This window comes from the organism of the source record quoted next, unplaced genomic scaffold, assembly GCF_019419815.1.
Source record: "Pyrus x bretschneideri cultivar Hongxiangsu unplaced genomic scaffold, Pyrus_bretschneideri_v1 Contig7, whole genome shotgun sequence".
Classification (NCBI taxonomy): domain Eukaryota; kingdom Viridiplantae; phylum Streptophyta; class Magnoliopsida; order Rosales; family Rosaceae; genus Pyrus; species Pyrus x bretschneideri.
The window spans coordinates 2436435-2449357 of NW_025999809.1; the positions used below are offsets into that span (position 1 = coordinate 2436435).

At 38.1% G+C, this 12923-nt stretch overlaps 1 pseudogene; it reads right to left on the minus strand.

Annotated features, from left to right (window-relative positions):
* Window positions 1-284: 284 nt before the first annotated feature.
* LOC103937698 lies at window positions 285-3667 on the minus strand (annotated as a pseudogene).
* Window positions 3668-12923: the final 9256 nt, after the last annotated feature.

A 12923-nucleotide genomic window follows, 5' to 3' on the forward strand; every position in this document is an offset into this window, starting at 1 on the left:
GATTAGTCGACTCAAATCAACAACCATTGCCAATTCTTCAAGAACTTCCAATCCATTGCAGCAAAAGAAATTTGCTGCAACTTAATGGCGTGAGGCCAGAATTCTAACATAAGATTGGATAGGACTTGCAGCCTAGGATATTTGGAATGCATTCGATTAATTGTAACATAAATATTTTGGATTTGAATAATAAATTCAATTCAAATGCAATTCTTGGTGCCACTCTGACCCGAACGTCACAGGGTTCTCTCAGTAACTAGGTTTGATTTTCAGAATGCATGGTGGCAGCAGTTTTTAATTGTTGCAAGGAAAAAAACATTCACATTATCTGCAGAGAGCAGATTAAAAGATAGTCGTTGGAGTTGTCAACGTAAATATGTTCTTCTAGGAACCCCGTAAACGAGTCAATCAAAAACTACGGGAAAAAAAAACATTCACATTATCTGCAGAGAACAGACTAAAAGACCCCCCCCACACCAGGACAACTTTTGTTGCTCAGAGACAACTCAAGAAAGAATCTTGGTTGCTTAAATGTGATCGAAGTTGTCTGTCAGCACGATCAGTGATCCAAGAGGAACTCAGCTGGTTGAGCTTTAGCTGCATAGCCAAACTTCCGTGTGCTGTACTTCCTGTGCACTCCAGTGAGTTTTGCGGTTTCAGCCTTCTGATGAAAAGTAACCATCATCCTCGAGCATTCTCTGTCGATACATAAATTACACATGAATCATTTCTGACAAGTAAACAATACGCAATTGTCTGACAAGTAAGCCAATGTGGTCCAAATAACTTTATTATTTTGTGTATACCATAAAATTGCAATGCATAGTGACAATCAGTGCAAGAAATACTCACAGGAGTTCATCTTCTGAGTAATTTGTATACCACTCGCTGGTCTGGCTCCATTGCTTGAACCGGGACAGAGTGCCCTGAGCAGTATAAATTGCAGCAGCGGCTAGCATAGAGGGGGGGAACCTGAGCATTTCGTACTCCACCAGGCATAGCTCAATGAAGAAGAAGGACAGAAACTCAAGCTGTTTATTCAATTCCATGAAAACCAAGTACATTAATACAGTTATTTTTATAAAAATAAGTGATATTACTTCTTTTACTGTGGGTTTGTATGACTGACGTTTTTGTCTGATTGAGCTGCCTTGAGGAACCGCCTCATGAACACATACACGGTAGGAACAGAGAAGTTGAATTGTAAGCTGTTTACCATTGATTTTTCCATATCAAGAACATCTTTCCTTGAATATGCCTTATCTGATATCAGAACAAAATCCTCCACAATTGGGACAGAAACCTCCTCATACTTGCAAGCTAGAAGCATGGCAGTCACACCAACCAACTGAAGCTTCTTTCTGATCACCGTTTGGCGCTCAAGGAACCTGTCTATAAGATTTACGGTAAGGAATAGTGTCTCGTCCATCAGCTCAAACTTGTAGTGGACCTGTTAAAAAGAATCAAAACCGTTAAGTTTACATCACAGGTACCAAACTCTTGATACTTAAACTATGGTCTTAGAAAAAATCCAACCGTTGACACAATATGGATACCTCGATAAGCCAGTCAATGAGAATCGCCCTCATTTTCTCGTTGATGTCAGGTTGGTGAGCCATGTAACTTGGGGAGACAGAGCTTGAATTCTGCATGATTAAGATGCTCATTTTTCAGTATACCGAACTTGGTCAATAACCTCCCCCATGCATCTAGTTAATCTAGTTAAGGGGTGTCTCACTGAACAATCTGGCCAACTAACCAATTTGATTATTACGTGTTTGAGCTCATATAATCAAACAAATTATTTTTTGACAGATCAACATTTGCATGTCCAACTATTTTGGTTTAGCTACATGATTTCAGAAATTTTAACATTCGTTCGATTCTACCTTTCGCCATAAGAGAACAAACAGTGCAGTGCTTTTAATTTTCGAAGCTCATCTGATCAAACAGATACAATAATTTAAAAGTTTTCGTTCGAATCTACCCTAAGCCATACGTGAACACAAAAGTGCAGTGCTTCTGATTTTGAAGCTCATCTAATCAAACAGATGCATGAATTCAGAAATTTCAACATTCATCCAAATCTACCCTAAGCCATATGAGAACAGAACATATGTATTATGTGCTTGCATTGGATTCAGTGATAGCATAGTATAGCTTTTAATAGCTAATGAAAATTTACCTCAGATTTCCTGTAGTGAGCATAGATGTCATCTATGTACTCAACAACATTAAGCGGATCCTTCGAGCTGCTGCTGTCGATATCCATAATGGGGTCCTCATCCTCCAGATTCTCATCCTCTTCCTGCAGTAATCAACAGAACGTACTCAGTTAGCCTTCTGATATATATAAAATATGAATAAGAAAACTGCTAGTAGTACTAGGCACACATACCATCCTATCAATTTCATCTAGCATAGCTTCAGTGTGCTTAACAAACATTGGCACATGAGCATCACAAGCCTCATCCTCAATATTCTCCACATATTCCAATCCACCAGACCACTAGAATTGGAAGTATACAAGCTCAGTTTCTTAGCTTCCTGATCAACATCCTGCACAGCCTTCGGATTCGCAGCAAATGAATTCACAGTCACTTCCTTGGTTTATTAATTACATATCACCAACACCGAACATTGCAATTTGAACCAAAGCGAAAGAACAAAATGTAAACAAAGGATCCTTGTTATCAGTCTAAAAGGTACTACCTTTGGGTGCTGCTGAAGCAATTGCGCAAACCTCCTATACGAACATCAAGAAATAAAAATCAAATTCTTCGGATAGCCTATTATGACATAAACAGGAAGGAAAATTGAATAGAGTGAATTCAAACCTTGTCACTGGTCTATGTTGCAGATCTTGCACATTTTTCTTACATTCCGCAACATCTTTTCTGAATAATGTTGATTATCCAATGTCTCTAATTAGTTCATTAGTAAATGAAAGACTACTAAAAAAGAATCAAACATCAAAACATAAACTTGGAAAGAGATTCATTAGATTGTAAGAAAAAGTCACAAACCTAGGACATTCTCTTGTGGTGATGTTATGGACATCCCTCAGTGCTGGTCGAGGATTCGGCCCAACCTCCTTCACAAACTTGGAACCCCACATTCGTGGACCTTTTCGGGAATCCAAAGAAAATAAATACAAACGAAGAACATAAATTCCCAAAAATTGAAAATTAGTCAAATTTAAATCCTGGGGTTTTGCTGCGTCTCTTACCTTGATAATTTGAGGGCCTAACGAGAGCTGGGTTGTTCTCCTTTGATCCCATTTCGATCACCTTCAATACGAAATCACCATCAAATTAAAATTTGAGTAAAATAAGAAAAAAAAAACCCATGATCTAGAACAGGAAGAAAACGTACTGAAAATCTGAAACAATCAAAACCCAGAACATTCAAAATTTCCAAAAAAAGGAAAGATAAAAAGAAACCCACAAACCTTGAAGAGAAATCAAGGGACTTGATCAAAGTAATACAAATATCAAAGCTTTGAATCTTCAAAACCCCGAGAGAGAAATGAATGACATAGGAAGCCGCTTTCTCTCTTCTCTCTCCCCCCCTCTCTCTCTCTGTACTCTGCGCGTCTGTGTTTCTTCTTGGGTTCTTTAAAATGGGGTTTTATTTATTAAGCAGATTCGCATTTGAATAAAGAAAAAGAAATTAAAAAAGCGAAATTTGGGAGAGAAGGCCATGTGTTCGTCTCGTTTTGAATACAACGGCTACTACATTGCTAACCGTCGGATCTTCATACTACCGAAGAGTCCCGATGGTTTGTCTCTAACGGCTATCTCGCTTTTGTTCTGCCTGTCCTATTTATTATTTCAAATGATAATCGATCTCCGGGCTTTTTTGTTTCTTTGATTGGTTGGGCTTGGCCTTTTGACCTTTATGTCTCTAGTAATAAGCCCGTTAACAACGCTCTACACCAATAATTTGGCTTTTTCCCAGGGTCATTCTCGGAAATTTGGAGTACGCTCTGCAGCACTGTGGATAGTATCCCTAATCTCCTAGAAGCTCCTTCGTGAAACACTTTTTGCCCTTAATTTTTTTTTTATTTAAATCTCAAAGAAAAAAAATCCAACCTAAAAATTTCAAGTACAAGAATAAATACTTTAATTAGGGTAAACGCTCTAATCATTTGAGCTACAAGCCCTTTTGCATTATTTTTGTTTTTGTTTTGAGTGTAGCAATGGATAAGGTGAAAGTGAAACAGGTTGTCAAAAGAACTATTATGTATTAAGTATCGACAAATTAATTTTCCTTTTTCTTTGTTTTTTCTAGAACTGTTATTGAAATTTCAAACCAATGTATTGTTAAAGAAACAATGAGTGTGTGATGATTATTTCAGAGCGCTAGTATCAATTCACATTGTTTAACAAATCAATTATCACGTAATGTAATCAAGTGATAAATAATTGTATTAATTCTACACCTACATTTTCATTTTGAACCTTTAAACTTTAACATTAATTAGTGACAAATTCATATGAATTGACTTCATTTGCAGGACAACAAAGGAAAAGAATTAGAGACATCGAAGAGCAATGTTAGTATTCCTTGAATTTGGTTATCTTATTATTACAATCATCTTGGCAAATAGTATGGTATCTACCTCCATTTCAGATTCAGTTTCCCTTTTTGGGCTTTACGTTTTTCTTGCCAAAACAATTCAATTTTCTTTCCCATATTCCTCTACAAGCTCTATATGATGATGACTATGAAGGTAAATTGGCCTATAAATCATTTTTTATAATTACATATGGAACGTGGTAGAAGCCGTTTTCATGAAAGTTAAACATTATAGCATATTTTACTGGATACAATGATATTGGGAGGGTGAAGATTGTGCAAAGCCAAATAATACGTCAATCATAATTTCGGTCGTGAACTCACACTCCAAAGGTTTCAAACATAAATCCTCCCATTTAAAGGAAATAAATATATAACACTAAACACTAGTATAAAGTCACGAGGTCCACCAATGCATAAAACATCACACAACAACGCTTGCCTAATCGGAGGGAGGGGGTTGGTTGCAAGCCCAAATTACATCAGAAGGAATAAAATGAGCATAATTGGCCAAAGTATTGGCAACAAAGTTAGCCTCTCGCCAAATATGACTAAAATTAGTATACTCTAAGGTAGGGGTGGGTTCAAAAAACTGAAAACCGAACCGAAACCGAAACCGAAAAAACCGAACTAGAAAAAAAATTGAATCGAATTGAAAAAACCGAAACTCAGTTCGGTTTTGGTTTTAGTGGTCTAGAAACCGAACTGAACCGAATTAATTAAATTAGTTTTATTTATTTATTTAATTATTTGTTTTGGGTATTATTTTCTAAACCCGTAAGCTCAAATGTGCTAAGTCCAATGTGTTGTCAAACTTTAAGCCCAAAATATTAAAAAAAAAAAAGCCTTTAAAAACTCTAAACCCTAACCTATTATTTCTCTCCCACATAGGGTTCCGGAACCAGACCTCCTCCTGAAGTACCTAATCCATCTCCACAACACTGTCTACTTCTACCCCAGCTTCCTTTTCCAAATCTACTATCATATAACATGTAACAGAATCCATAAACATTTATTTCGGGCAGATTGCTTGCGTAATTTGTGATGGAATCCAACACACACTAAATAAATCCACCCACGCATTACTTTTACTAATCAAGTTGTCAACTGCAGTTACAAGCAAACAGCCTTGATCTTTGAACAACATCATACAGTTCAACTTTAAATGTTTATTTTCATTGTCTTTGATTCTAGTTGGAATGCTTATGTTATGATTGTGTTGGAGATGTTAAAATTTAAAATTTCAATTTTTTTAATTTTTTGAAAAAAAAAAAACCGAAACTGAAACCAAACCGGAAAAAACCAAACTAAAAAAAAAACCAAACAAAAAAAAAAAAAGAACCGAACCCACCCCTATGCTAAGATAGACGCTAAATACAAGATAAACAAGAGCATTAATTGTCCAAGAAATAAGACAATGATGTAGAATGCAGTAAAAAGGAGCTTCGAGTCACTTTTCAAACATACAAGTGTTTGTATTTGATACCGAACAAATGTTTATATTTCAGTAAGAGTGATGCTAGGTAGACTAAATTTATAAACTAAATTTAAAAATTAAATAATGTGTCACCAATATAAAATAACCATGTTGATTAACACTTAAGTAATAATTCAATCGTTAACTACTATGTTATTTAGTTTACAAAATTTAGTCTACAAATGTAATTTTCCTATAATTACCCTTTTAGTAATAATGACTTGACCTAATAAGCTTGGAGGTGCATGTATCATGCAACCGTATACCACATGCCGAGAAGAAGACACTGTTGACCTGCGAAATGTGGTGGCTGGCAATCACTCACAAGTCGGAGCTTTCTTCGGCATTCGATTTGTGGCCCTTAAAAAGACTAATTACAAAGACCCCAAGTATGAAGTCGAGGTTGACGTGGAAAAGACTCAATCCAAATGAGACGCTTAATTCTTCCACTTTGCAGATTCAATCCAATCTGTAATTAATAATTTTGAATCCTTGTTAACGGGTCAAATTGAACATTTTGAATGTTTTCTTAGGCACCCCCACAAACTCGGCTCAACCCGTGGGCTAAGCACAACTGATTTTACTATCAATCAAGAATTCAACTTGGAAAATTTACTGTCTGCTATTAAAATCTTTACAATCTTGTTATAATATTGATGAACAACATATTTATATTTTCAGTAATAATTTTAACAAGTATTTTTGGATTGGACAGTACTTTCCTCATTTTCAATACGGAGATATGTCTTAACTTTTCATTATATGCATCATTTTACTACTCAACTTTTCATTCTCTTTATTCTTGTTTAAATGATTATGTTTATCAAAAAGAGAGTTTTAACGAAACACTCTTGGTACTGTTCACTTTTAACATTAATGACATTTTTACTCTAAAAAGTTACTCATGGTACTATTCACTTACAACACCTTTTTGTTATTTTGATTAAAACTCAAAGTTTTCAAGTCATTTTCATTAGTTTTCCTTTAAAAAAACTCGTTTGAATTTGGAGAATGTTTATTCTTTCATATGAATTAAAGAAACTGATGATTCATCATGAGGATACTACCATGCATGTGATCTAATATCTTAGTAGTTAGGGTGTTGAGTTTTTACTTATGCATGTCAACCGGTTTGGAACTCTCCATCCTTAAAATTATTGTAATAGTTTCAAACTCTCTCTCTCTCCTTAATAATAATTGTGGATGCAAAATTCTTCCTCCTCGTTCTTGGACAAAATTGCATCTACAAAACAAATAACACATTTGGTCAAGGCCAAGAGTCTCATGCGCCCACGATGATTTTTTTGTTTGGGGGGGGGGTCTGCCAAAGTTAGAATTTAGAGGGAAAAGTGTTTGAAGAATTTAGAGAATTTTAGCAAAAAGAATGAGGTTTAAATAGGAGAGTGGCTGGCCTCCTAGGGTGAGAGAGGATCAGCCACCTAGCCTTGTTTGTGGGCTAGGTTCTTGATTTGTGTTAATTTAGGAGTTATAAAACAATTACCTAATCAATTAGCTAATTAATAGAATAATTACCTAATTGATTAGCTATCAATATAATAAAAGGGAAGATTTTGGGAGTTACCCTGTGGAGAATATTGGATGAGGATGGATGAAATAGATTTTGAATTGTTACCTATTTTGGACATTTTTCACTTGGTTGAGGGATGATTGCCCGCTTCTCACACATAGGAATTCTGGTATGCTTCAAGAGTATTTTTGTCCTCTTTTATACAAAATCCCGTGTCGCCTTGTGATTATTTTTGGCTCCATAAATGCCCCCACACCTGTTGGGCTGCTCGCAGGAATGGGCAGCAGGTGTAGAGATCTTCCTGCTTTAGGAAACTTAAGACTGCTTCCTATTTTGATGTAGATTCCCTCTTTAATAGGAAATTAGATCTTTCTAGGAAAGGGAAATAAATTTCTCTCAAAGCCTATTTAAGTCCACCTTAAGTGGGTTATTAAATCAACTTTGGAGAGCGATTTATTCTACCCTGCAAGAGAGAGAGAGAGAGAGCTTATATGATATTTGTTCCCCCTCCTTTAGCAATCTTCTACATCTTACATGTGCAAAGTATCGTTTTTCGTTGCTTTCTTTGTCTTCTCCGTGCCGCACCGATGTATGAAAAATTTAATTTTCCTTGTCGTCTTCTTGGATAGTGTTGTCGTGGGGCAACCATCAAGGTGGTGTGGCACCTTAGTTAGTAGAGGCCAAAAGTTGACTCGGCATGAGCCGAGGATGTGTTGTGGCAGAGACCACTACTTTAGGCGACTCGGCTTGGCTAGGAGCCAAGGGCAACTTATGCAGTTGGGGCTAAGGATTGTGGCGTTGGGGCGTAGTGCTAGGCAAGCCGCATGGCTCATGTCCTTTGGGCTCTTGGACTTGACACAGGGCCAGGCTAGTGATTAGGAGAAATGAGGAGGTCGTGGGCCTCATGGGCTGCTGGAATGTTGGGCATACAGGCCTTCTGCCTGCTAGTTCTAAAGAAAAAAAAAAAGGAAAGCCAATATAGGTTGAGCTCTCTTGCTATACCGTGAATGGCATTGACTGCTTAGTCTTCTTCACTGGGAAAAAGGTGGGCTGCTCCCGAGAGAGGAGATGAATAAGATCAAGGCAGATGCATTGGCTCGTCCAATCGCTATTTGTGGATCCCACTACAAGTGAAGGTGGAAAAAAAGATCTTCCCCGTCTGCTCAAGAGATGCTGGTTGAGAAAAAACCAAAGACTTCTTCCGCTGCTCACGAAGGTTTGCCGGCTGCCCCCATGCTTGTGATTGACTTGACTTTTTCCAAGAGGATGAAAGATGAGGCTGCTAAATCTGAGCCAATGATGTTTGCCATGATAAAGATAGCTAGTTTGATTTCTGATAGGGTTGCTCAGTGTAGAGGTCAGATCATGCCCCCAGTGCTGAAGTCTATACCAAGACGTCCGTTAGAAGCTAAGTCTGGTTCACATTTGGAGATGTTTGCTGTTATAAATAGCGATAAGGTGGACTATGGTGCTAAAGTGGCACCAAGGCTTACTCCTCCTCCTGCTGAGACAGAATCGCCTACTGGGAATGAGGAGACTGCTCGCGTGGGTAGATGTGAGAATTCCACTAAACCTGCTTCTGATGAGGTTGCTGAGATCTGTGCGCTTTTGAAACCAAATATGCTTGAAGATATGGACGCTTGTGCCAAGTTTATCGATGGCATTAGAGGGATTGTTTGCCCCAAGTTCCTTTGCGAAGCATATGACCAAGTATAGGAAGACTGCTTGCTTGCCATGATGCAGAAGACGACTATTCTGGCAGCTGAGTCTATGCTTATTGACTAAATGGATACCAAGGCTGCCAAAGAGGTGCCAAGGGCTGTGGCAACCGAAGCTTATTCTTCTGCCGAGAAGATCAAAAGGTTGAGCTCGTCGTTTTGAAGGGGTCTAATATACATGCCCCTACTTCTCTGCAGTTTGAGACCGCTCGCCAAGAGATCGTTGACTTGAAGACTAGGCTTGATGCGATCCAAGTTAAGTATGAAAATGCAAAGAATGAGATCGAGTGTCACATACCTCAGATTCAAGATCTTGAACGTGCCATTTCTTAGCTTTGTTTCGCTGCTTATGTAAAGGATGAAGAATTGATTGTTGCTTATAACTAAGTGATCCACTTCAAGAAGGTCGTTAATAGGCTTGAACCCCAAGTGTTGGAACTCCAAGGTGTATTGAAGATCAATGAAAGACTTGTTTGCCTTTACTTTTGAGGCCTCCATTGGTGAAGTAGCCGGAGATGTTAGTGCTCGGGCTGGAGCAGTCGGGGGTGAAGCGCCGGATGGTGCCGTTGCTGAGAATGTCGCGACTGCTGAAGGTGTGGCGATCGAGTATTCGTGGAGTATCTAGGCTGCTGAAGAGTAGTCTTCTAGGTAGTCTTTAGGATTTTCTTTGTTTCCCTTGTTGCTTTTTTCTTTGCTTGAACTTCTTTGGTCTTTGCTAGTTGTTTATCAATTTTGCTAGAAAATTTAATAAACTTGCTTCCTTCGCTTTTCTTTATCTTCACTTCATTTGTTCATGCCCTAACCTTTAGACTTTATAGACCAGTGGCAGACATGCTACTTTTTTATAAGCAGACAAGTCGCGTAGCCTATGCAGTCGTAGGTGTTGGTGTAGAACTTTGCAAAGTTGTTAGCCATAAGGTTGGCAGCCAAACGCTTTACTTACAGAAGCAGATTAGTCCGCGTGACCACTAGGCCGTTAACGTTGGCTTTCTCTAATTCCATAGGTTTCGTAGTAAGTATCATAACACTTTAAGACTTAGTGTAAATCGTTTCGCGCTTGGCAAGCTTATCGACTACGTAGCATGTCAGCAGTGGATAAAGCTTCATATATGCACACTAGCTTGTTCAACCTTTCATAAGAATGTGCAGTTGTATAAGTCTAGCGTGGCTTTACTGCTTGAAGGGCAAGTCGTAGATAGTCTTCTAGAAACCGTAGACTACCTTAGTGCACTCGATAGCAACTTTAGGGTTCTAGGGCAGCCGTCCATCGAGCGTACTGCGTAACGTGCCCCTCCGTCTCTAGGGCCCGGTTCCCCATGGATTAGGCCATTGTGGCTACTTGAAAAAGATCATTGTGGCTACTTCTAGGAATCCCCACGCAAGCCATCGTGCTTCTAATTATACTAGGGCAACCTGGTTCATCCACGTCTGGATATTTGGAGTGGTGAGTTTATCCTTCTACTTTGGAGAGCATACCCATATAGGTGTCGGGGAATTGGTTTACCCTATCGCACTGGAAAGCATGATTGGTCCCTCGGGGGGGGGGTGCAATTCCTACGATGAGTCCCTAAGAAGGGCGCGGTCTTCTTTTGAAGTGCAAGGATGATCAGTTGTTGTAAACATGTAGTTGAGCCAAGTTGCAAATTACTTCTAAATTCTTCATTGAAAAACAAGTGAAACGAACGAATAACTTTGCTGTAGAAAACTGCATAACAATCGGATAATCCTCGGCTTGCAAGGTGGTGCCTATCGAGCTGCTTGAGTCTTTGGGCTTTAATGTAGCGAGAAGTCACACATGGTACTTCCTCAGATTGTAGGCATTTCACTACTTTTCGATCTTTTTGTCGTTCATGGTGGCGAGGGTGTAATTTCCTTTGCCGCCTACTCTGCTGATCTTGTACGGACCTTCCTAGATGAGATTCATCTTTTTGGAGCCTTCTCTGCAGGCAATGATGAAGGTTTTCCTAGATCTTTGGGCTGGAGCTACCGGATCTTGGCCTTTTTATGGTAGCTGGAGAGGAGTTTATGCTGGTAGGCTGTGATGTGAGTGATGGTCTGCTCGCACTTCTCCTCTACCAGATCGAAGCTTATGGCCGTCTCTTTCTGTTCTACTCAATGCTTGGCAGTTGAGTGCTGATACTTGCTTGTAGCGTTGGTAGTGGTCACACTTTTGTACTAACTCCTTAGCATCTTGGTGTATGGTAGGCCAGTAATAGCCTGCGTTAAGAGCTTATGTGCTAAAGATCAGCCTCCAAAGTGGTTTCCACAAATGCCTTCGTGGATTGAGCTTATAACCTTCAAGTCATCGAGAAGCACTAGGCAGCTGGGATGTAGTCCAGTGTAGGATTTTGGATGAGAATGTTGTTCCACATGTAGTAGCGTGTTGCTTTTATTTGGAGTTTTCTAGACTCCAATCTTTCCATGGGAAGTGTGTCATTGACCAACAAAAAATATACCAAAAAAGTTGATAAAGAAACAAGTAATTAAAGATAATATTTTGCAACAGGCAACGTGTAGTAAACATAATGAAATGAAATCTATCCACCACTCATAATCCTAATGTCCTTTTCATTTACAATTGAAGCATCTTCTCAAATTCTACACACAAGTTGATGCAGGCGATCACATGACCACTTTGGATATTAATTTTTAAAATTTTTTCTGTGTAAGTTTATCTTACATTGTCGGTCCTAAGTTCGGATAAAGAAGAAGGGACAAGATGTCGAGCAGTCGACAGCCGGCACTCCGTTCTTACGTCGAATCCTTATAATAATGAATCCTGAATGAAATTCCCTCTTTATAGAATTAGGCTTTATTGTTGTTTAATTTGCGCTTACTAAATATGGGTTCAAATTTATGTTTACTAACACGTAGAATCTCGATAAAACTATGAATTTTCCTCTTAAAGTCCAGAATCCGAAACTTCAATTAGAAATCAAGTCAACTAGAGGATTAGGTGATCCGATGTTCTTGTCCTTGCCCTTTTTCTAAAAGTTGTTCGATCCCTTGCTTCTATCATCCTGTTAAGTAAACAGAAAGATAATTAATGTCATTCAGCACATCCACTGGTGTTTATACTTTTTATAAGAAAATTAATTACATTTGATCAACTTTTATGCTCACCCATCTTCATTATCACCAGTATTGTATTCCAATCGCTTCTTCTCTTACATTGATAGTATTTCAATATTTTATGGGAAAAAAAAACCCAGGGTTATGATGGCATTATGAATCTTTTTTCTATTAAACCATCCAGATGGAATGTCCTCACCCATATTTTTCAGGAAGTTTTAACGAAAAACCCATGGTACTATTCGCTTTAATGAAAAACCATATTTTTACACTAAAAAATTCATCCTGGTACTATTCACTTTACCCTTTATTTTGTCTTTATCATTAAAACTCAAAATTTTCAAATCATTTTCATTAGTTTTCCTTATTTTCTAATCTCTCTTTTCATTATTGTAATGAATTAATGTTAACCTATCAAATTGAATGTCCTCACCCATATTTTCTAATCTCAACTAATCATATTAACCAAACATGACCTAAGACTTGAACTCGTAAGTCTTTTTAGCACTTATTTTTTCTTAAATCAAACGATGGGAGGTTGAGAGTT